We start from the raw sequence: 25,483 nt of genomic DNA on the forward strand, positions 1-25,483 counted from the left end.
CCCCTATAAAAACTGACAACCCCATACCCTGGTGCCTCTCTCACCTTCTGCCATGGCCCACACTCTGTCTATGGAGTGTGTTTCTCCCTGAATAAACCTTCTTTCTCTTTACTATGCCTTGCTCTTGAATTCTTTCCTGTGAGAAGCCAAGAACCCACACTCTGCAGCCGTCACAGGGACTTAGACGTGACCTGGGACGTGATCATCCTCTTGCACCCCACTCTTGTTCCTGCATCAAACTTCCATTCAACTTTGCTTGATATCTCACATTTGTTTGGCCTCTTTTCTTTCCGAGGCCCACTTCCCTGCTGCCTTGCTTTCTTTAGTTGGAAATACTTTTTAATAAATCATTTCACATGAACACTCAAGGGCTAATTCTGAAGAATCCAACCAAAGACATTTGGAGAGACTGAATCCACTCTTTTAGTTCCCTTCCAAATAGGGCATTGTGTGAGCATACATACTGCTAATGCCTCTACTACCAGCATGGGCTTCTTTAACAGTTACCATTTCTATTTGGAGGACCTTTGTATCATCCATTGAAGCTATTATCAACATTTGCAAAACAATAAGAGAGGTTAACAAGAGTCTCAATTTGCACATGATTTTCTTTTTTAAAAATTCTTATTTTCTAATGAGCTGATAAAAATGAAAAGCCTTCAACTTCTCTAGAAATAAAGTAATACAAAGGATAACCAAGAAGGAATGCTATTCCTTACTTATCCAATTAACAAAGATTTTGAAAATTATCTTAGTCAATTCTGGCAAAGGTGAGGTGAGATACAGTCATACACTCCTTGTGGGAGTGTAAATTGATACCACCCCTCAGAAAAGCAATTTGTCAAAATACGTCAAGAGTCTTACAGGTGTTCCAGCACTTTGGCTCAATTTACACACCGTCAGGAATCGATCCTAAGAAAAATAGTTTAAAATTTTGGATACAGATTTATGCACAGATGCTTGCTTTCTTTCTTTCTTTCTCTTTCTTTCTTTCTTCTTTCTTTCTTTCTTTCCTTCTTTCTTTCTTTCTTTCTTCTCTCTTTCTTTCTGTCATCTCAATATTTTCTGCAATAAGCATGTATTAGTTTTCTCATGAAAAAACATATGCTTTAAATCATCACAAGTTGTCTATCCCTTGAATGTCTCCAGGACACACTATTGAACTATGCTTGGTTTCATTTTATTTTTTTTTCTTTATCCTCATAACACCAATTTAAGCCCTATTTCAAGAGGAAGTTTCTTAAAAACAATGCACTGAAAGGCATGTGATATTGTATATTAAGCTCTAAGGAAATGTCTTAGATGCACTCTGGGTACACAGTTTTCTTTGTGTGTGAGTCTCTCTATTGCTCTTCCTTCATTATACATTTATATAGAAAGAAAATTTGTGGAATTTTTAAAGTATTTCTCCATTCTGAGTGCCTATCCTGTCACAAAAACCATAAGAGATATAATGTAAGTCATGCAATCCATTCATAATGTTCTCTCAACCTTCATATCTGCCAAGAAGAAAACAAGAGAGGAAAGACAATGAACCAGGAAACACAAAACTTGAGTGAAAAAAAAGTCATGAAACAATAAAAAAGGTAAAAAAATAATACATGCAAAATAAAATCAGAACCCTATTCCATTATGGGGTTCATCAAATTTTCTTATGGTGTATGAACATTGTAAGGAATTCTATGTTCTGTTCCTATTTAACACTTAATAATCATCCATTAAATAATGTCTGTATATAATGGAAAACAGATTTTCCTGCATTATAATTCTCAGTCTAAGTAAGCCCCCTAGTCCCACATCCTCCTAAACCATCTCAGAAAAGGATCAAATAGTACAATATAAACTTTAAAAAAAAAAACATTATAATGAAAATTGCCATCTTTTCCAATTCTATATTCGTTGCAAATATACTCTGATTCTCTGGGTAGATAGAAACAGTTGACTATAAAGGTTTTAGGCATGATAATAGATATAATGTGTCATCAATGATTGAGACAAGAGGACAATAAGAGAGGAAATAGCAATCAGATACACTCTGGGTAGTGAGTCCCTGAAGTGGGAGAGATGCTTAAAAGAAAGGATCAGGGAAATGATGAGATAAACGCAGGAAAATGAGCTATGGTGGGTGGCCAGGAAGTCAGCAGCTGGCGTTTAAGTGTGGCCAAGAGAGAGGAGACGAGAGAAAGTACTGAAGAGGGACTTGAGAGATTGAGGGGGCCTAGGGAAAAAAGTGTGTTCAAAAGGTCCTGGGAAGTAATCCAAGGAACCGTACACTAGTTTAACAAGGCCCCAGTGGTTGCTAAGAGAGCGAATTTGGCTGGAGTTGAGGGTTGAGCTTGGAACCCTATAGAAAAGAACAAATAATTTTAGCAAAGGCCAGTGCTAAGGCTCAATTGTCTGACCCAGAGGAGAGACGGGGGTGGGGGGAGAGAGAGAGAGAGAGAGGTTGCTCACAAGTTTAACCTGAATCAGTATAAAGGCTGGGTCCATGTGGTTTGCCTTTTCTCTAGGAGACTTTGGTGGCCAATATCAATATTTCTTTGGCCTCTTTGGTTTGGGGGCATCTTTGAACAATAGGAGATACATGATGAAAAGTAGAAGTGATGGTGAAGTTTTCTGGAATTCTGAAACCCAACATCACAGAGAAAGTGGTGAGCTTTCTTGTGCAACACAACTGGGATGGCGCCCAGAAGCTGTATAAATGATCACTTTCAGCCAGCAGTGTGTTAGCAGGACAGGAAGGGGCCTTGAGCGAACCGGGTGTGTGATGATGCTCAGAGCTGCTTGGGTTGCCTTTCCCAGGCCACATGAGGGGCCTTGTCTATAAGCTGGAAACAATTTTTTCCTGATGGGAGCATTGAAGCCAAGACTTTTTAGTCTTCTGGTTATAATAAGAAAAGAAGAAAACGCTCTATGCCCTTGAGCAATGCCCTTTTGAGAGGACCTTACCAACTCTCCTTTCACAGAGTCTTACACCCCAGAAAGAGGGAAGCAGAACTTAAGATCTATGAGCAGAAATACACCTACCTTCAGCTCTTACCTGGCTTTGTTTTCAGCATACTTAGATGAGAATTTATAACGGTCCTCTATCTCTATGATCAGGCACCTCAATAATCTCCCTGCTTTCTCCATAAATCAAAGGGAATTAGAATGTTTGCCCTAGAGACAGGGAGTGCAAAGAAATTCATTTAAGCTTTTGCAACTACGGTGTTACTCCAGTGGAGTCTGATGCTGATGCCTAGCAGTGGTTTGCCAAATGGAGGTGTCAAGCTGTGCAAAGATGAAAAGAGACAGGCCCTAGGAGATCTGTGAAGAGAGTGAGAAAACACAGAAGCTGAGATTCTTCTATTTTTACCTGGCAGTCATATGGTTCATCCTAGGGCAAGCTCCCAGGCAGGGAGAGGTCCAGGTCTCTCCCCAGGAATCCTGTTTGTAGCGTCCAGGTATCATTATCTATTAGAGAGGCAAATATTGAGGGTGCCTTGCTGAGAAGACCTGCTGTGGGATTAACTTTGCATAGGGAGTCACGAAAGGGAGAGGGCTGTTTTGACACCTTCTCTCTGAATTTGTACTTGGCTTCTTCCACAAATTTCAAGGCAAGTTTGCCATCTGTATTTTCCTAATTTCTCCTTTTGTCTCCCTCTCTGGTACTGTCCACATCACCTGGAACTCCCATGCTGGCTTGGACGCCCAGGAACTCTCTATGTATCGTACTCTTTATGTATTGTTCCCTCATTTGTCATTCATACTTATGTTGAATACTTCATAGAATCCAAGCATTTTGGCCAATCACTAGATATATAGAGCTGAATAAGAAGCAACCCACACCACTTGGGAACTCAGAGTCTTGTGCAGAGACAAACATAGAGGAAAAGAAAAGTGTGCCAGGCTGTAAATCCAAGAATAAAGGTGTAGGTATGCTGTGGGGACCATAAGGAAGGCGAACCAAAGTTTGAGAGATAAAGCTTAGGGTTGGGGGTATAGAGTCCAGGCAGGTCTTTTCAGAAGAGATGACATTTCCATCAGGGAACAGACCCGAGGAACAGCATGAGCAAAGGTCTAGGGTGAGCACAGTGTACAAGGCACACCAGGGAGACCGAAGGCAGCTGGGAAGTTTAAAGCACGGGATAAATGAGACTGGGACGGGGCAGAGTGGCCAGGAGGAAACCAAACTGGGGGCGGGTTGAATGTTTTGAAGGCCACATTAAAAGTTTGAGCTTTCTAGACAGTGGCAGGTCTCTGATTACTTTAAAGCAGGAGAATGGTGCTTTTAAGAAAAAGCACCATGATAGCAGGATGGAAAATGAATAGTAGGAGGAGAAATCTGGTTAGGTGGCTATAGATTGGGCATGGGATGATGAAAATTTGAAGTAGGGAAGTGGCAGTGAAGAGAAGAGAGTAAAGGGGATGCTTGGAGAGACAGTTCAGGAAGAATTAACAGGATTGGTTGATCATGAAATATGAGTGTTGAGAGAGACCAGAATGCAAGATAACTGAGTTTTCTGATTTGGGCAGAGGCTAGAGTGATATGTCCATGGACTGAGACCAGTTTGGTGGAAATGCACATAGGAACTGATGAGCTCAGATGGGGACCTGTAGAGGTGCCTACAAGATGGCCAGATGAGTTGAAGTCCAAAGCTCAGGAGAGGGCCAGGCTGTAGACATCAGTTAGAGAATCATGAATACCTTGTTGAGAGATGCATGAAGGAAACAGAAAATCAACCACGGAGGGCCTTTGAGTCTTACTTTGGGTAACACCTTATATTTCAAGATTACTTCTCTCTACCTCTCCTATCAATTAAACCTTTCAATCACTTTCAATCCTTCCATGCCATAATCTCAACATACTCTTAAGAAGAATATGACTCTTAAGATGTCTATGTTACTTTTAACCAAAGGGTAAATGATGGATTGCTAGCTTGTTAAGGAAAACTTACCTTTGAGGTCAAATCTAAAATCCCATGGATAAAGGTAAACAAAGGTGCAGAAAGAAAAACAATGTGCAGGCTACCAGAACTGACATCACCACTTTGGGAGGCAGATGGAACTGATGTTATTAAATTTGTTACATAGATGAGTAATTTGAGGTTTAATAATTTAGACTTAAGGTTTAGAACAATTTAATGGGCTTGTCTGCATTGATATATGAGAGAGCTGGGATTTGGACACTATTTTCCTAAATCCTGGTCCAATGGTTCTCTCCCTTAGACTAGTGTGCTTTTCAAAGGCAATGGGTAGAAAGGCCAGTATTCTTAAATGCTGTTGGGAATTAAGAAGCACCTTTCTACATCCTTAGTGTGAAGGAGGAAGAGGGAGAGCAGTGGAAAGTTTATGATGAAAAAAACGTCCAAGAAGCCACATTTTGGGAGTATTTCTCCAGATTTGCTTTCTCATAGGATTTCAAAGATGGATGCTTATTTGCCCAAAGGCATGCATTTCTACTGTTGTCCTGAGTGGGGCCCCTCGGGTCACAATACCCAGGTGCCCATTTTGTAGCTTTCTCTCTAAAATCTGCTGTCTTTCAATTCTCAAATGAACTATAATATATCTATGCATATTTTCAACCAAAATCACTCCAATATCAATGCTGAAATGAAAAGCTAGCACTTTTAGAGTTATATGTGTTGTCAATATTTCATAGCTTTCAATCCCAGAGTAAAGAGCATAATCTTAATAGTGTTTCATTCTAATGCCCTGTTATTTACCCAACATGATTGGAAAAAGAGAAAGAAAAAGACCTTGACCTTTTGCAGTTTTTTTTAAAGTGCATTTTATAGTCTGCATAACAAGGCAGTGGTTGTTTTGTCTATATTTTGCCCTGTAATTGATGTTAGAGGTAGCTTCACCAGAGACTCGCAATGGGATTTTTATTTGATTTACATTTTTATATTTACAATGCAATTTTCTCTGGCTTATTATTTTTCTTGTAAGTTGCACTAAAATATGATGTAAATAAGTAGATTCCATTGCTAAATAAAGAACAGAAAAAACGTATTTTAAAAAACTAGAAACAGAAACAATTTTTTAAAAGACTGCATCAATCTACACACTTGATTATGTTCAGAAACCAGAAAAGTTAAAAAGACATAAAATACTAATAATTCTGAAAAGGCTTTATAAACTGGCAAGATACAATTATAAAAAATGTACACCATTTTCACCACAATTTCATTGGTATTTGTACAGTCAACAGATATTAAATACTAAGTTAAAATCAATGAGCTGAGTGCTTGGGATAATGTACTAAATCACACAAAGTAGCTTTATCCCTCATAGAACTTTTATAACCTAACAGAGCAGAGAGAGAGAGAGAGAGAGAGAGAGAGAGGGAGAGGACATACATGTGTATATACATGCCTATATGTATACAGGTACATACATACATACATACATGTCTCTCTATATAAATGGTTACACGTGTATGCTACTAAATTACTATTTTAACGGGGAGATTACATCAGTGCAATTTTAACTCACATTTGATTTCTAGCAAGCTTGAATAATCTTTTACAATTTTTGCCAGTTATATTTCTTCTTTAAAAATTGGCTAGTCATATGTGTTACTTAGTTTTGGCTTAGCAATTTTCTTATCAATTTGAATGATGTATTTATATAATCATGTCATATTTACCAGAAGTGTTTCACAGCTTCATATACATATATATGAAACTTCTATCTATATGAACATAAAGAAGTTATTATATAATCAACCTGATCAACCTTGTTTTTTCTGATCTGTGTTCTTATTTCTGAACTTAGAAAGTCTTGTCTACGGCCATACCACCCTGAACACGCCCGATATCATCTGATCTCGGAAGCTAAGCAGGGTCGGGCCTGGTTAGTACTTGGATGGGAGAAAGTCTTACCCAGCACCCCTACTTCTCCTCCTTCCACCAATCTGAGTCCAACAGGGAAGAAGGAAGGAAATGATATCATGTTTTGAGACCATTACTTCTCTATATATTGATTTATATGTATGTGCTATTTAATATGTATTATTTCATAAACAGTAAAAGTGGGATAATAATATACCTACTATCTTATAACCTGGGATTTTTTTTATGTTTCTTGAAATAACACCTTTTTCCATGTCAGTAACTATTTATCTGATCATGTTTTTGAGTGTATATATAAATATATATAATTTATATACCCTCCAATTAACAAATATTTAGATTTGTTTCAAATTAAAATTGATTGCTATGGATGTCTCTGCATATATTTTTTCCTCAGATTCTCCCCTTAAGATATATTTTATAAACAGAATTTTATAAATAAAGTGTATTAAAATTTTTTCAAAAAATATTTTTAGTTCTCTTTATATATGTTGCCAAAATGCTCTCCCAAAAGGTTACGTGTCTGGTAAGAGATGAGGCTCTAACAACATACAAAACTGGGAGAATATGAGGTCACGGACTCCTAGATGGAGCAAGTTGGCAGATGGTGGCTGAAGCTGAGTCAGGTGACAGCCATGGAGTTCAAGAGACCCAGGCAAAGCCAGGGATGGGCCAGCTAGATGGAAGCTGAATTCACCCCGGAAGATTTGATTATTCACTCATTTGTCTGTCTGTTCAACAAATACAGGAGGGCTTACCATAAGCTAGGTACTGTTTCAAAGAAACAAAACACAAAAATTACTGTCTTCCTGGAGCTTATTTATATTCTAATGGTGGGAATAGACAATAGGCAAATGAATAGGTAAAAGTTGTGCTATGTCAGATGGAAGAAGAGCTTTGAAAAAACATAAAGCAGTGCTTACTTGGGAGGCTTATAATTTTAAAAAGGATGTCATGGAAGGCCTCACTGAGCAGATGGAAGTTAACTGACAGCCATGTGGAAATCTGGGTAGAGAGTGATTCAGGGAAAGAGAACCACAGGAGCAAAGGCCCTGAGGCAGTTATGCTAGTGTATTGGAAAATAAGCAAGATGATCCCTCAAAGGAGAGTTTGGTGCCAACTGAGAGGCCTGGAGGAGGATAGAAAATAACAATGAGAGTGGTGAGGCCAGACAGAAGAAGAGTCAAAGGAGGGGGACATTTTACATATGAATGGAAAGGCTGTGGTTTGAAAGCAGCAAGCGCAAAGGAAAAGAATGCCAGTTACTCCCTCTCCATCCTGAAGTACACAGGTTGTGGAAAAAGAGCTACAGATATATTGATATATTCAGAGGAGAGCCGGATTCAAGTTAGGGCTCAAAGAAAAAGGAGTCTCCTGTGACAACACTGACAGTGAATCTCTGAAAAAAGAGAAAAAGAATAGGAAAGGCCATGGCTGAAGTCACAGAGTGACTTGCTTGCTGACGGTGGGGAACATGCAGTGGAGGAGGGTTAAGAACAATAAAGGAATAATAGTTTGAAAGTGATGATGGTGGGAGAGGGAAAATGAAAACCAAAGAGGAACTGGCCACTGAGCTAACTAGGTAAGTAGGATGAAAACCTACCTCAGTGGTTTTCAAGAACAAAGTCTGGTACTCAGGAAGCCAAGAGGTAGGGTAAAAGCATTTTAAGAAATTGTAATCAACTATGGCAAACAAGGCTGAGAGGTTGAGTAATTCACTGCTGAGAACTGACCATTGGATTTGGCAAGATGTAAGCTGCTAGAGGTCTTGACAGAATAGTTTTCAGGGCGTGTTGGGGTTGAAAGTCCGAAGAGGTAAGAGTAGGTAAGGACAAGTTGACAGTGAGTTAGAGCAAATTTCTTGGGGCGTTTGGCTTTAATGGAGGGCATTTCTTATAAGCAGGTGAGAGATGGAGAAAGACAAGCTCTAGGGAATATTTTTTAAGATGGGAGATGTTGGAGTTTGAGAGCGCCCAATAGAAAACATGGCTTTTATATCTGCCAAAGTTCTGAATCTATGAAAGATAGGAAACAGCAGTCAAAGATCAGAATACTACTTTCATTACTGACAAAACTGTTGGGGTAGGTGAATTAAATCAATTAGACTAATGCGATTGATAATATTTTACATAGAATTTGGCAGAATTACCTGCCTAGTTCTTGGCAGCCCTGAATATTGTAGACCTTCCCCATCAGGGTCTGCCCTTGTAAAACATAATTTTAAGGAAAGAAGTAAAATGTAGGCTTTCTTTAGGCAGGTGGAGCCCAAAGAATAAAGAGAGAAGAAGGAGCTGAGCTGAGCTCCTCTATTCACCAATCAGATCATTTCCTCCTTCCCTGGAGGATGAATGAGGAGTTCTTTCCTAACAAGAGGTTTCCCACCATGTCTGCTTACTGACAGAAAGGGGGAAACTGAAGACTCAGGAGAGAAGAAGACCAGATTTCTTGAGTAGCTTATGGGAGATGAAATCTAGTATACAAGCATTTGATAGGAACTAGGGAAGTTTATCCCATTTATCAGGAGAGAAGACAGAAGATAAGGGTACAGATATATCAATAGTTTGATTGACAAATTTGGTGTTGGAAAATGCATTTCTCTCTTCTGATTGTTCTTATTTCTCAGTGAAATAGGAAGTGAGATCATCAGGATGAGTGAAAAGAGGAGAACAGGTTCAAAAAGACAGACGGTGTGAAATAATCTTCTCAAAGAGTGGGAAAGGAAATTGACTAGAAAGATGAAGATTCGCTGAGCAGTGCTGTGGGTCCACTTGTGTTTTGTGGTTGTAAACTCAGAGAAAGTTCTTACAGTGTGGTAATAGATTATTTCTCCCTTGGCCACACTGCTCAGATTCAGGAAAAGAGGAGGCAGAGAGCTTTATTTAACCAGGGCTGTGGTTTTGCCAGGTGACTCTTAGAGAGAGAAAGGGAAAGGGTGTCTAGGCTGTATGCAAGGGAGTGATGAAGCATGGAATTTAGTCTAGTTGAAGAGAATAGAAATGATAAGAGTGGCACAATATAAAGGAAAGGGCAAGGGCAATGAACTGAAGTTCCCAATGGGGTCAAAGAAATGTTGTGATTAGACTATTGCGATGAATATGTTGGAAAGCTAGGAGTGATTGTTAAAGAATAGAGTACTTGAAAAGAAATATGAAGATGTTAAAGGCAGTGACAAGGTCTAGAGTTTAACTCTGAGAGTAAGTGACTGAGGTGGATTGGTTAAAGACATCATTCCAAGTAAAGAGGTCAAGGCTCTGAGAGGGCAGGTTGTAGAATGGACCATCTACATAACTGTTGAAGTCACCAAGACCATGTCAGAAATCGCGACAGAGAGAAACTCTGAGCCAAGTGCTAAAAGCTTCAATGAGTCATATGACTGAAAGATCAGGGAATGACTGCAGGAAGGAAGGGTGGAAAGTAGTTTTGTCTACTTTGGGGTTTGGGGAAAAAGAGAAGAGAAAAAATATCTGGGAAAATAATGCCAAATAAGGAGGGCACCCATCATCATCTCTTGGGTCCACAGCATGGAGACTGGGTGAGAAAAAGCAGGTACCACTTGAGATGGCTTCAACTACTTTCTTTGACTTTTTTAGGTAGATCATAAGATAAAGGGTGGAATCAGGTTTTAGATAGATAGTAAGATAAAGACATGAATGTTCAGAGGAGAGACCAGGGATTTGGAAGATGATGCCTAAGGAAGAACATAAGTGACAAAAAGCAGAGTGGAAGGATTTAGATCATTAGGGGATGCAGATCTCTATATGTGGAGATATTCCTGTGTGTTCTCTGATGACCTGGTTCTTGGACTTCTGGAAGAGGTAGAGATAAATGATGCATAATGGCATTAGTCTTGTTGGTTTTTCAGGAGAAGGCAGGTCATTGATTGCATTACAGCCTTTTTCTTTGTTATAATAGGGGACAAGTAGTCCGTCTGATGGTGAGAGTGGTGGTCTTACCATAGGCCTATAGAAATCTGGAAAGTTCCTTAACTCCAGCTGAGGGTAGTATTACAGTATATTAAACTACCCACTTTGCTCCAGTTTGTCCAGAGTTTTCTTTGATAGTCTGGTCTGTTTATTCTATTGCATGTAATGTAATATTATATTGTCAAGTATCCAAAAAAAAAAAATTCCTCTGGGTTTTTGATGTTGATTAATTCTTAAGATTGATTTAGAGCTTACTAGAAAAATATCAGAATCTTCCTCTTCCTTCCACTCAGAAATAAATTCTCTCCCTCCTCTGAATTTCCCATAATTATTTACTTGAATCTCTCCTGTAACATTTTATCACAATTATTTTTGTGAATGTCTTACATCTATGACATATACAACTTTCTATCACACTATAGTGCCCCAAACTATACCTTAAATATAGTGGATCTTAAATAAATATATGTGGAATGTATGAGTAAAAAAAGCAACGAATAAGCTGGGAATCAGAAAGTCTGCATTTAAGAATCATTCTGCCTCTCACTATGTACGTAACCTTGAGCAAGTTATTTAACTTCTCATATTTGCATCTGTAGAGTGGGAATAATAATGGTCCTGTCTACCTATAGCCACTGAAGTAAGAAGTGTGAGAACTAGATGTAGCACTTGAAAATGCTTTGAACACTCATTCCAAAGGAGCTATTTCAAAAATGACATTCAAAAAAATATTATCATTCATTACAAGACAATTTGATAATTTGCAGGAAGCACTCCATTATATATCCAACAATTATTTTTTAGCTCAGACATATCTAGAAGTAAAAAACCTGGCTAGGACTAAGATGTTAATTAGGCCCTTTCTTTACTACCATCAATTCTACCATCTTTAGCACAGAAGTACTGCTGAAGGTAGCAGCCATGAAATGACTTTCAACTCTAAACTCAACAAAAATGTTCTATTGCTTCATACCATACTAAAATCCCAACATTACTAACTTATTCCCTGGAGTTAAACATTGTCTTTATTCTTTGAGTTCTATTTGAAAGAAAATAGAGAAATAGTATAGTACAGTGGCTTGGATTTGAATCCCAGTTTTGTGACTTAGTGACTCTATAACTTTAACATTTTCCTGATTTGTAAAATAGATATAATAGTATCTTCCTCCTAAAGCTATCCTGAGGACAAAATATGATAATGTTTAAAATATGTATGTGAGCATTTTGATATGGTACCTGGCCAATGTCAATCTCATAAAAACTGTTAGGCATTTTTTAATTCATCATAAAATCTCTAATAGTATACTGAGGATGATGAAATAGAAAAAAAAGAGATCTAATACAGAGAATCAACAAATCCAAAAGACTGTTCTTGGAAAAAGATTAATAAAATAACCAAACCTATGGGGAAATTAATCAAGAAAAAATAGAGCAAGAACACAGAAGAAACTCTAGAAATGAAAGAGGGATATAACTGCAGATACAGCATAGGTTAAATTTAATAAGACAATATTGTTAATACTTAATGCCAATAAATTTGGAAACTTAGACCAAATAGGTATATTTCTAGAAAAAAATTATAAATTACCAAGCTTGGGAAGAAACATAAAGTTAGAACAGTCCCATAACCATTAAAGAAATTGAAATAGTAGTTTCCAATCTTCTCGTAAGAGGTCCAGATAATTTTATAAATGAGTCATACCAAAGTTTTAGGGAACAGATAACACCCATCTTATTCAATCTAGAGAACAGAGAAAGAGGTACTGCTCATTCAACTCATGTTGCAAGATGAGTATAACTTGGTGTCAGAACCAGCAAGAAGAATATGAGAAGCTAAAACTTCAGGTTAATCTGGCTAAGAAATGTAGATTTGGTGTCTTACCTAAACCGAAACTTAGAAAAAAAAAATCCATCAAAACAAAAAATATATAATATAGGAATATGTATAAAATATATATTTATCCAAGAAATAAAAGGTTAGAACATTATAAACCTACTTGACAAAATTTTCAAAATTAATATTTCAAGAATAAAAATCATATAGTCATCTTAATAGATGCAGATAAGACAACTGATAAAATTCAACAATCTTAGCAAAAAAAGAATTGAAGGAATTTTCCTTAACTTGATAAAATGTGTCTACCAAAAATACATAGCAAGCATTGTGGTCATGGTGAAAAATTAGAATCATTCCGATTAAACTCAGGAATACAGTAAGGATACTTACTATTACTACTTTGATTCAACAACATTCTAGAGACCTAGCTGGAGCAGTAAGGCAAGACAAAAGAAGATGTAAATATAAGGAAAGGAAGGGTAGTAGCCTGCTTGGGCTGGTATAACAAGATACTATAAGCTGGGTGGTTTAAACAACAGACCAAGGTTCCGGCTAATTCGGTTCCTGCTGCAGTCTTGCTTCCTGGTTTGCAAAGGGCCAGCTTCTTACTGTGTCCTCACATGGCAGAGAGAGAGAGAGCAATCTCCTGATGTCTTCTTATAAGGTTATTTTTCCCATCATGAGGACCCCATCCTCATAATCTAATCTAAACCTACCTACTTCTCAAAAGCCCCATTTTCAAATACCATCACATTGGGAGTCAGGGCTTCAACATAAGAATTTGGGGGATGAGGGTGAGGGCAACAATTCAGTCTGTAGCAAGAAGATATCAAAACATCTGCAATGATTGATTTTCTGCATAGGAAACCAAAATGGATCTACAGAAACAATATTGTTAATAACTGTGATTAGCAAAATGGCTGAAATGGGATTAATGTACAAAATCAGTCACATTTTTTCCACCAGAAACATATTGGCAATAAATATTTTGAAATATAAAATTTACAATAGCAATTAAAAAACCATAAAATACCTAAGAATAAATCTTAGCAAGTATGTGTAAGTATTCATAGGGAAAATTAGAAAACTTTATTAAACAACATTAATGAAGACCTAAATAAATGGAGAGAAGAAAAATAGACCAACTACACAGAGTAGAGAGCCCAGTATATAAGACAGCTTTACATATACTGTATGACAAAGTGGTACCATAAATTAATGGGGAAAGAACATATAACTTAATAGATGGTGCTGGGAAAACTGACTTACTTTAGGAGAAAAATAAATGTGGACCTCTCTATAACACTGCTTGCAAAAGTGAACTATATGGATGAATTAAAAATCTAACTGTGAGAGTTACATTATAAAATTCTTAAAAAGAAACACAGGAAAATAATTTTGTAACTTAGTATACTGATTTCCTATTGGTGCTAAAAAAAAAACCACAAACTCAGTGGCTTAAACAATACAGATTTGTTGTCAGAAGTTTTAAAAATAAGGTGCCTGTAGGGTTGTGTTCCTTCTGGATTCTCTAGGGAAGAATCCCTTTTCTTATCTTTCCCAGCTTCTAGAGGCCACCTGCATTCCTTGGTCTGTGTCCCTCCCCTTCTTCCATCATCAAAGCCAGCAGCATAGCATCTTCAAATCTCTATCTCTTTCTGACCTCTGCTTCTATCATTACATCTACTTCTTTAACTCTCACTCTCCTGCTCCCTGCTTTCCTTATAAGGATCCTCATGATTACATTGGACCCACCCAGATAATTAAGGATAATCTTCCCATCTCAAGATCCTTAACTTAATCATGCCTGCAAAGCCTCTTTTTCTATGTAACGTTATATACTCATACCTTCCAGGGATTAGGATACAGACATCTTTGGGGGCCGTTATTCTGCCTACCATACTTAGGAACAGGAAAGGACTTCCTGGGAAATATTTCAAAAAGTCATATCATAAGAAAAAAAAAGATTGATTTGATTACATCAAAATAAAGAACTTCTGAAAGTAACTGCAGAAGACACAAATAAGTGGAAAGATATTCCATGCTCATGGACTGGAAGAATTAATATTGTTAAAATGTCCATGCTACCCAGAGTTATCTATAGATTCAATAAAATCCCTATCAAAATTCCAATGGCATTTTTCACAGAAATAGAACAAATAATCCTAAAATTATGAAACACACCACAAAAGACCCCAAATAGCTACAGCAATCTTGAGAAAGAAGAACAAAACTAGAGGTATCACACTTCCTGATTTCAAACTATATTATAAAACTATAGTAAAACACTATGGTATTTGTATAAAACAGACATTTAGACAAATGGAACAGAATAAACCCACACATATATAGTCAATTAGTTTTCGACAAGGGAGCCAAGAATATACAATGGAGAAAAAATAATCTCTTTATTAACGTTGTTGGGAAAACTGAACAGCCACATGCAAAAAGATGAAACTGGACCACTATCTCACATCATACACAAAAAATCAACTCAAAATGAATTAAATACTTGAACTTAAGACCTGTAACCATAAAACTCCTAAAAGAAAACATAGGAGGTAAGCTCCTGTCAAGGATTTCTTGGATTTGGCATCAAACAGAAAGGCAACAAAAGCAAAAATAAGCAAGTGGAACTATATCAAACTAAACACTTCTGTATAGCAAAGGAAGCTAACAACAAAATTAAAAGACAGGCTATGTAACGGGAAAAAATATTTTCAAATTTGGTATCTGGTGAGCTGTCAAAAGTTCAGAAATGACAGAAGTCAAACCAATGAATCACTGAAGTAATAACTAGTAAAAGTTTATTATGCACACACCAAATAAGACAGTTTGCAAACCAGGAGCACTCCAACCAAAACATGGAATGAGGTTTGGGGGTATATTGTTATTAAATAGTTATATAGTGAGAAAGCATTGACTTTTATTCTTTATAATGATTGGTGATTATATTAGAATTTTCTTAAGTGATGGGGAATTGGTTAATGGTTACCTCATATCAGCCTTGGGAAAGAGTTTAAATATTGTTTCTAATTTCCAGAGACATAAGCAAGAAATGACCCAGGTCAAGTTAGTCTTGCAAAGTGAGCTAAATTAAGCTTTGCTTGTATAACTAAACTGGTTTTGTCTACTCAGGAAATTTTCAAGGTTGGTCTCCATTTTTTTTTTTTTTTAAACAGGGCTAATATCTAAAATATACAAATAACTCATACAACTCAATATTCAAAAAAGTTCAACTAAAAAATGGGCAGAGGGACTAAATAGACATTTTTCAAAAGGGGACATACAAATGGCCAACAGATACATGAAAAAGTGCTCAACCACTAATCAACAGGGAAATGCAAATTAAAACAACAAGAGCTATCACTTCACACCTGTTAGAATAGTTATCATCAAAAACACAACAAATAACAGGTGTTGGCAAGAATGTGGAGAAAAAGGAACCTAGTAGCTATTTGGTAAAAATGTAAATTGGTGCCGCCACTATGGAAAACAGTATGGAGGTTCCTCAAAAAATTAAAAATAGAACTGCCATATGACCCAGCAATTCCACTTCTGAATACATATTTGAAAGAAGCAAAAGGATTATCCCAAAGAGATATCTAACCCTCATGTTCACTGCAGCAGTATTCACAATAGCCAAAACATGGAAACAACTTAAGTGTCCATTGATGGATTAATGGGTAAAGAAAATGTAATATTCTTTAATGTAATATCACTCAGCTATAAAAAAGAAGATCCTGACATTTGCAACAACATGGATGGATCTTGAGGGCATTATGTAAAGTGAGATTGGTCAGACCAAGAAAAGACAAATACTGTGTGATCTCACTTATAAGGTGGAATAAGAAAACCGAACTCATGAAACACAGAATAGATTGGTGGTTGCCAGAGGTGAAAGATGGGGACTGGGAGAAAAGGGTAAAGGTGGTCAAAGGGTACAGATTTCCAGTTATAAGATAAATAGGTTCTAGGAATATAGTGTATAGCATGGTGACTGTAGTTGACAACATTGTATCATATACTGGAAAGTTGCTAGGAGAGTAGATCTTAAAAGTTTTCATCATAAGAAAAAAATCTGTAACTATGTGAGGTGATTAATATTAACTAAACTTCTGGTAATCATTTTACAATATATACGCATGTTAAATCATTTTATTCTACATCTTAAACTAACAGAATGTTTCATGTCCATTATATTTCAATAAAACTGGAAATAATAAAGAACTTTTAAAAATAAAGGGCTTCTGTTCAGCAAAAGATACTGCAGAAAAAGGTAATAGGTATACAATATAAAGAAAAGATATTTGCAGTGTCTAAAACAGAAAAGGGATTAATATCTAGAATATATAAAAATGTCTCTTAAATCAACAAGAAAAAACCCAGCAGTCCTGATGGGAAAATGTTCATCACATCACATCATCACATCACATCACAACACATCTCAGGAAAAATGACAGAAAAGAAAAGCCAAAAGGCAAAACAGCATGTCAAGAGACTCTCAAAGTCATTAGTAATTAGGAAAATAAATGTTGAATAAACTTATATTCTCTTATACCTATAAGATTAGAAAGTTAGATAATGCAGCAGAAAGCCAGGGACTGGGAATTACACACTGCAGCCATTCTGGAGAGAAATCTGTCAAAACGTAGTCATGTTAAGCATAAGCATATGACACAGCATTTCTCTAAGTGAATGGCCCCCAAAGAAATTTACCTACACACACCTGTACCAGGTTGTTCATGGAACTATTATTTGTGTGTATATAAGAAGGGCAGGATGAGTTAAAGTTCATCTGGTTACCCAAAACTGGGGGAGAGGATAGGTAAAATAAGGTAGCTTCACATGTTGGCATTCTATGCAGCCATTAGCAAGAACTGTCTAGCTAGGCATATAAGCACTTAAATGTATCTGAAAAACAGGACTGAGAAGAAAAGGGTAATAAATGATATTACCCAATAGCATTTACAGAAATTAAAATACATGCAAAAGCATATGTGACAAAAACACAGACCAAAAGATTCATATCGAACTAATTAGAATGTTTGCCTATGAAGAGGAAAACAGGGGAGGCAGGGATGGGTGAGGAAGGGAGGAAGGAAGGAAGGAAGGAAGGGAGGAAGGAAGGAAGGAAGGGAGGAAGGAAGGAAGGGAGGAAGGAAGGGAGGAAGTGAGGAAAGGAGAGAGGAAGCAATTATGTTCAAGGATCTAAAACTGAATATTGTAAATACATCTATGCTCTCCAAAGTGATTTATACATTCAATAAAATTCTAGTATAAATTTCTATAGGGTTCCAAGTGAAACCTGACAAGTTGATTCTAAAATTTATGTAGAGGAACAAAAGGTTAAAAATGGTTACTATACTCCTTGAAAAGTATAAGAAGACAAGGAGACTACAAAAATCAAGACTTATTGCAAAGCTTTAATAGTTAAGAAAATGATCTTGGCATGTGTAGCAGACAGATCCATGGTATATAATATGGAACCCCACAGAGATGGAGACCTGACATATGATAGGGGGCTGGTATATAGACTATGCAATAAATAGTAATGTGGTAACACACTTGGTTATCCATTTGAAAAAAGAAAATGGATTCTTTCCCATGCCAAGTATGAAAACCAGTTACATGTATTAAAGACAAATGTGAAAACAAAACTTGAAGATATTCTATTTAGGAGACAAAATACAATATCTTTATGATCTTGATGTCAGACATAATTCCTTAAACAAGATGAAAAATGTAACTATAAAAAAATATTGGTAATTTTGACTGCATTAAAATCTAGAACTCCTGTTTATCAAAGGGCTTCATAAAGAAAGTAAAGGGCATTTATCACATGTAAAAACAAGGTGTTAGTATCTGGAACATACTTTTTTTTAAAATATTATATATCAACAAAATCAATAAAAAAAAAAAAAAAAGAAGAGAAACAGCCAAAAGACATGAATTCAAAATAGGAAGTATGAATGGCCAATAAACATATGAAAAGGTGTTCAGGCTTGTTAGTATTCAGAGAAGCATGAATTAAAATTCTAATGATGTCCTATTTCATACACATCAGATTGGCACATATTCTAAAGTCTGATGACACCGTATGTTGGCAAGGATGTAGGACAGCCTGAGCTTTCATATTTGCCTGGTGGGAATGTACATTTGTACAACGCCAAAGCAATTTGGCATTAGGCAGTAAAATTGATGGTAAACCTACCCTATGACCCTGCTCTTTCACACATATTTTGTGCCCTGGAGAAACGTTTACATGTGTACACCAGGAGTCAGGCAAGAGAATGTTCCCAGAAGCACTGCTCCTGTTAGCAAAGGAACCAGAAAGAGCTCAATGCCCATAGTGAGCAGAACGGGTCATATATTGGGAGACAATCATAACATAAAATTCCCTACAGTGGCGAGAATGAATGAATCACATTCACTCATTCATACTGCATTCAACTACATTCATAATATATACTACATAGATTAGCATGGATCAATCTCAAAAAATCCGATTGAGTGGAAAAAGCAAGTTGTAGACAACCACATTGTATATCCTATTCACATAAATTCTGAAACCATAAATATAACAATACTTGTTTAGGGACACTTACATATGTAACAAAGTCCGACAAAATGAAAGAGAATTATAAACATTAAGAAGAAAGGGGCTTCCCTGGTGGCGCAGTGGTTAAGAATCCGCCTGCTAATGCAGGGGACACAGGTTAGAGCCTTGGTCTGGGAAGATCCCACATGCCATGGAGCAACTAAGCACATGCACCACAATGACTGAGCCTGTGCTCTAGAGCCCATGCGCCACAACTACTGAGCCCACGTGCAGCAACTACTGAAGCCCACGTGCCTAGAGCCCAAGCTCCGCAGCAAGAGAAGCCACCACAATGAGAAGGCCATACAACGCAATGAAGAGCAGTCCCTGCTCGCCGCAACTAGAGAAAGTCCGCACACAGCAATGAAGACCCAACGCAGCCAATAAATTTAAAAAAAGAAAGAAAGAAAGAAAGAAAGAAAGAAAGAAAGAAAGAAAGAAAGAAAGAAAGAAAGAATTCAACTGGAGCCATGTTAATAGAGAATCTTTTTTTTCCCTTTTATTTCTTAAGCTGCATGCTATGTACATGGGTCTTTATTTTTATTTTTTGGCTATATATTATGTACACCATATATAGACATTATATACCCATATGTAGACACATATACATATTTCTATATGTATAGATAAATATCTGTTACGCTTATTCACATATTAATAGTCATTATGTTCATTCTTTTGTATGTAATATTTCACAGTAAAACTGCAAACAACAAAAGAAAAAAGTGAAGATTCCAGTTAGCATAGGAAAGGTTTCCAATATAAGCTATGACAGTTGATGCTCAGGCCCTATTTCTTCCCCAAGCCTAGAATTCATCTTACCCTGTGGCTTTATGCAAAAGTAATTCCATAAAGTCTGTGGCTGGGAACACACACACTTACTCAGTTCTACAAAGGTACACACACACATACGCAGATTGCAGCCGCAATTGCCACCCTTCTTTCCCTTTCTCTAGCTCCAGTTCTGAGACTGGCAACGGATGGAAGGGGGCACCATGGGGAACAGAGCCAGCCAAAATGCTGACCATCTAGATTTCCTTCTAGACCTGAAGGAGGAGAGGGCTCAGGCACTGGGAGGGGAAGCTTGGCAGAGCCTAAAGGGTTTTCATGCAGGAGGGAGCTGTTTGAAGAGAGCTGGGGAATGCCGGCCTGTGGGAAGGGCAAGCATGGAGTTGACCTTCTGAGAGTAGTATTAGGTGTATCAAATGTACTCACCGTCCTGAGATTCCTTCTTCCCTTTGACATTGCTAAAAATGGAATCAGCTGCAAACAGTATGCGACTGTGTATGGTAATTTGGGTACAGCTTGTCAAGTGTGCCATTTAGCCAGAAACATGGTATGGTCTGGGATCAAAATATTATTTTTAAGATGATGTTAGTCCTCAAACTTCCTCGGGAACCTCCTGGGTGTAATCTGAAACCCAGACCCCCAACCAGCAGGTGGAGGGCAGGGTAAGACTTAAGAAAGAAGCAAAGTACTCCAGATTGGTAGGTGGAAGGTTTAAGAAGCAAGGGAACTTACTCTAGACGCGTGTCTTGGGTGGCCGCAAGACAAGTAGATTTCCACACCTGCCTGCCAGAACCTCAAAAATCTATACAGAAGCCTTAACTGGGTTCAGTCACGTACACAGTTCAGATAGTCTCATCACCACGTTGTTAACTCAAGGCTGTGTCCTTGGGAAGCTTCTGGGAGCAAAGAGCAGGGAAGGCAAGCGAATGCACATTCCAAAAACAGGGGAAGGGGTGAGGCGCCTTTGACTGCTCGGGTCTAGCTTTTGAGTCAAGCCAGCAGGCAGTCACATCTTCTTGATGACTCCCCCGTAACAGATGAGGTGGTGTAGCTTTCCGGGCAGCCCGTGCAACCTCAGAAGACTAGTCAACCCTTTTAAAACGTTACTTTCTCCCCAAATACCTCTCCAAACCCTCACAGTAGCTAAGCAGCCCTTTCAGTAGCTTGCCATGCTGGAGGGAAAAATCATCCCTCACTCAGCTGCAGGCAGTCCCAGGGGACTACCTCTTACTAACAGAACCATGTCAAGCCTGAGGCAGAGGCTGGTGATACCTGGGAGAACTGAGTAGATGTTTAGAGTGATTACAGCTTGTGAAAGCACCATGTTCTTTCTATAATTGTGTGTGTGTGTGTGTGTGTGCGCGCGCGTGAATTGTAACTTGTGAAAAGGCAAGTTACATCTAGGCCTTTTACTAAAACATAATTTTTGACATGAGTGTTCTGCCTTTGGCTCACGGTTAAGTCTACCTCTGCTAACAAACACACAACTTTAGATATTTTGAATTATAGGAACTGTAAAACAAAGGCGTTGCACCCACCAGCTGTAATAAATTTCTATTAATTCTAGGAACTGGGAAGCTTTTAAAGAAAGAAGAGCTCTTTGATTTTCTCCGAGTCATTCATGTGTGTCACCGGATGTAATAAAATCATACCACACTGCGTTTTATTTTGTCACAATGAACGCTGACCTTGAGGGACATGGCATGATGTGCCTAAGTAATGGAATGAGCTTGAATAGAGTCTGTTTTTAATGCAAACCTAAGTGGTTACAATGGTCTGGATCTCAAGTTGGCTTGATGTCCCAGCCTATTCAGGTTACTATTAAAAAATACCACAAACTGAGTAGCTTAGAAACAACATAAATTTATTCCTCAAACTTCCGAAGGCTAGAAGTTCAAGATCAGGGTGCCAGCATGGTTGGGTGAGAGCCCCCTTCCGGGTTGCAGACGTCCTTTATTTGCTGTATCCTCACATGGGGGAAGACAGATGAGCTAGTTTTCTGGAGCCTCTATGGACACTAATCCCATTCATGAGGGCTCTACTCTCAGGATCTAATCACCTCCCCATAGGTGCCACCTCCTAACCCCATCACTCTGGGCATTAGGTTTTCAACGTATGAACTTTGGGGGAAGAACACAAACATTCAGATCATAGCACTTGAGTTTCCCACCCACCCCCCCCAACTTCTCAGTTGCTTCCCCTGGATACATAGTACATATTAGGGGAATTTTCGAAAGTTAGGAAAATGAGAAAGAAAAAAAAGGAATATTAAAATGAAGGAAGGAGAAAGAAGAGAAGGAAGAAAGAGATAGAGGAAAAGATGAAATGAAGAAAGTCTGGAAGAGGGAAAAGAAGCAGATGAGAGAAGCAGGAGAGGAAAAAGGGAAATGAAACACCCATTTAACACCCTGAACTGAGCAAGGTCCTGCAAGGCTCAAGGAGGTTCCCAGTGACACTGCCTCCTCCCTTTGGTAGAAGCATCAAGTCAAGGGTTTCCCTGCAAATTATTTTTACTTTTTCCCTAAGGAAAGGCCCTCTATTAGATTAACTAGTAATCTGAGCTTGGGGCCTGCCTGTACTAGTCTAATTAAGATCTAGTTCCCAACAAGTAAGGTGAAGTGTGCTCTATATCCTGAGTCCATCTGCTCCTGCTTGACCCTTGACCTGTTCAGCAACTCCCAGAACAGCACCAAGTGGACAGCTCACAACCCAGGTTTGCAGAAACAGAATTTCATCTGGAAGGTGTATGACATTTTTTGTGCCCACTGAGTTTAATTTACAGACACGCACATGCATGTGTACATGCACACAAACACACACATGCGCACCATGCTTGGATTTAAGGCTTTTCAAATAATTAAGCAGAGGCATCTTACACATCATTGTGTCTTTCTGTAGCACAATAACATACCAGTGTTTTCAGGCCAGGGTGACATCTGCCCAATGATTTCTGTAACAGGACCAGCCCTCCACATAATCACTGGCTGGTTGGCTTTGGTGCCCCATCCTTTCCTTGTATCAGCAGCCCTGAATGACAATGGCACTCTTTCTTATGGTTCTGAGGACACTTGGGGAGTTTGTTATTTATTTGTTTAACAAAAAGAAGAGCTCATTTCAAAAGCACACAGTGAAGAGGCGCTGGGCCTTACCAGCTAAATCCTGCTTTTGTATTTGATGCGCTTTATTGAGGATTTGCATACTCAGTAAGGAAAATTGACAGACACTCAGTCTGCTCTATGTTATTATTTCACATCCTATTACTGCCTCTCTTTTGTCCAGTTTGAGCCTCTGGAATATTCATCTTAATTTTTAAAGTTTTGTCATTCCTACAAGGATACAACCTTAGCACTATATCACAGAATAAAATGGGGAGAGATAGATGATGTCCTTTGCAAATGATGCAAACATTTGCTTACTATTAGGTTATGTGAACATTATTAGAATGTTACTGAAAGGAGATAACAAAGTGTTACACGTAGAGTGTAGCACAGTGTCTCCCACACTTCCATTGTGCCAGTCACATTACCACACATCTTTACACAATGTCTTCACCACAAACTCAACAAGCAAATACCATTATCCCCATTTTACAGATGAATAGACCAAAGTTTAAGGAAGTGAAGTGACTTGCTAAGCTCATTGTCTAGTAAGTGGAAGAGCAGGGATTCAAATCCTGTTTGATGGACTTCTCTGCCTAACCCATGTCCTGGATTAGACTGTCTGGTTCAAATCCTAGCTCAGCTATGTTGTGTGTATATATTACTGATGTATGACTACGAGCTGGTCACTAAACCTCTATATACTCAGTTCCTTACCATAAACTGCAAATAATTAGAAGACCTACCATCACAGAGTTGTGAGAATTCAGTGAAATGACACAAGTGCTAAGAACAGTGCACTTAACCACATGCATGATATGCTTCCATAAATGTAGCTATTATTTAAAATGTTTCTAATTAGTAGATATAATCACCCTTCATTCTATGGCACTTGTTCCTTTTTCTTTGTTCTAACAGATGTGTTGCACTTGAGCCTTTTACTGAAAGCTTACTCAAATCTGTTTTGGAAGCAAAATGGATATAAGTAACCAATGCTTGAATTACTTTCATATTTTGCTCCACTGAAGGACCCGTTGCAGAAATGTTTCCCCTGTCCCTTCCAGTAGACCTGAGCAGGAACTGTCCATCTACATGATGACACAATCTGGTTACACTGAAATGGTGCCCTCACTGCATTTCATCACCAGGAAGGCAGGCAACAGATGATTAGTGAAAATAAAATTTTAGTTGGAAACTATTTGGGAATGGTTCTACTCTCACATATGGATGCAGCCTGACAGCCTGGGGAGATCTTTCCTATTTGGTTTCTTTTCAAAGTCTTAAAAAGATTCCTAAAAGACATCTCAGGCTATATGGCCTATTTTTTCATATTTGTGACTCCTACAAGTAAATGTGGTCAGAGAAGAGACCTGGAAGTTTCCAGGTATTTTCCTTAAAAGACAGCAGAGCCTTGCACTGTGCAACTTTTGGCTCCATCCCTCCTTCATTGTCTGGCTGTGTTCTCAACGCAAGGCAGATGGCCATACCTTAGATATGGCTAAGAAGAAACCCCAAAGGGCCAAGGCCAGGATTCAAGCAGATACTGGTTTGAATCTAAGTCCAATGTTCTTTCCACGGAGCCATTTTATCAAGGCCTTATATACAATAGTTTACTCAGTAAAAGACATAAGACAAGTGTACAAACAGCAGAATGAACTCTGAGCAAGGCCAGTGTTGACTCTGTGAACTTTGGAGTGAAAAGCTCCCCTATGTAGTAAAAGTCATCATCGGCAGGTAAATAAAGCTTTCTGAGCCGCAGTTTCCACATCTCTAAAGTGAATAATGATAGTGCAAAGATTTAATGAAACAGTCAATGTAAAGTGCCTAGCACAGTCCCCAGTATGAAAATTGTAGCCAGCCTCACCCTCATCTCCTTCCCCATCACCTTTTTCTCCTCCTCTTCCTCCTCCTCCAATGTCTTAAGAGATTCCAATTTTCTGAAATAATCAGTTCCTATCCTTAGAAATTCTGGGGTTAGACCTAGAAATCTGCATTTTAAACAGTATCTTTGTTAGTTCTTTTTCAAGTGATCCATGGACCACATTTTGAGAAATACTTGAGTAGAAGATAACATTGGAGAAATAGGTGGAAGGAAGGAAGGACAAAGAAAGAAGAAAAACATATAGGCTATGAAGGTAAATATTGGAAAATGCTAAATGCTGGGCTATAAAATTTTAACTCAATAGGTAATGAAGCCATTTCATGTTTTTGAACAGAGTTTTTAACTCAAACTTTGATTTAGGAAAAGTAATTTGGTAATTGTATTTTGGAGGACTTGAAGGAAGATAATTGAATTAGGTGCCTCGTGCATGCTGTTGCAAGGTGAGGTAATAGAAAGAATAAAAATTGGAAAGATTTTAAAAACACTGTGTGGGAGGTGAATGATGAGGAACTTGGAC

Source organism: Hippopotamus amphibius, chromosome 2, assembly GCF_030028045.1.
Source record: "Hippopotamus amphibius kiboko isolate mHipAmp2 chromosome 2, mHipAmp2.hap2, whole genome shotgun sequence".
NCBI classification, from domain to species: domain Eukaryota; kingdom Metazoa; phylum Chordata; class Mammalia; order Artiodactyla; family Hippopotamidae; genus Hippopotamus; species Hippopotamus amphibius.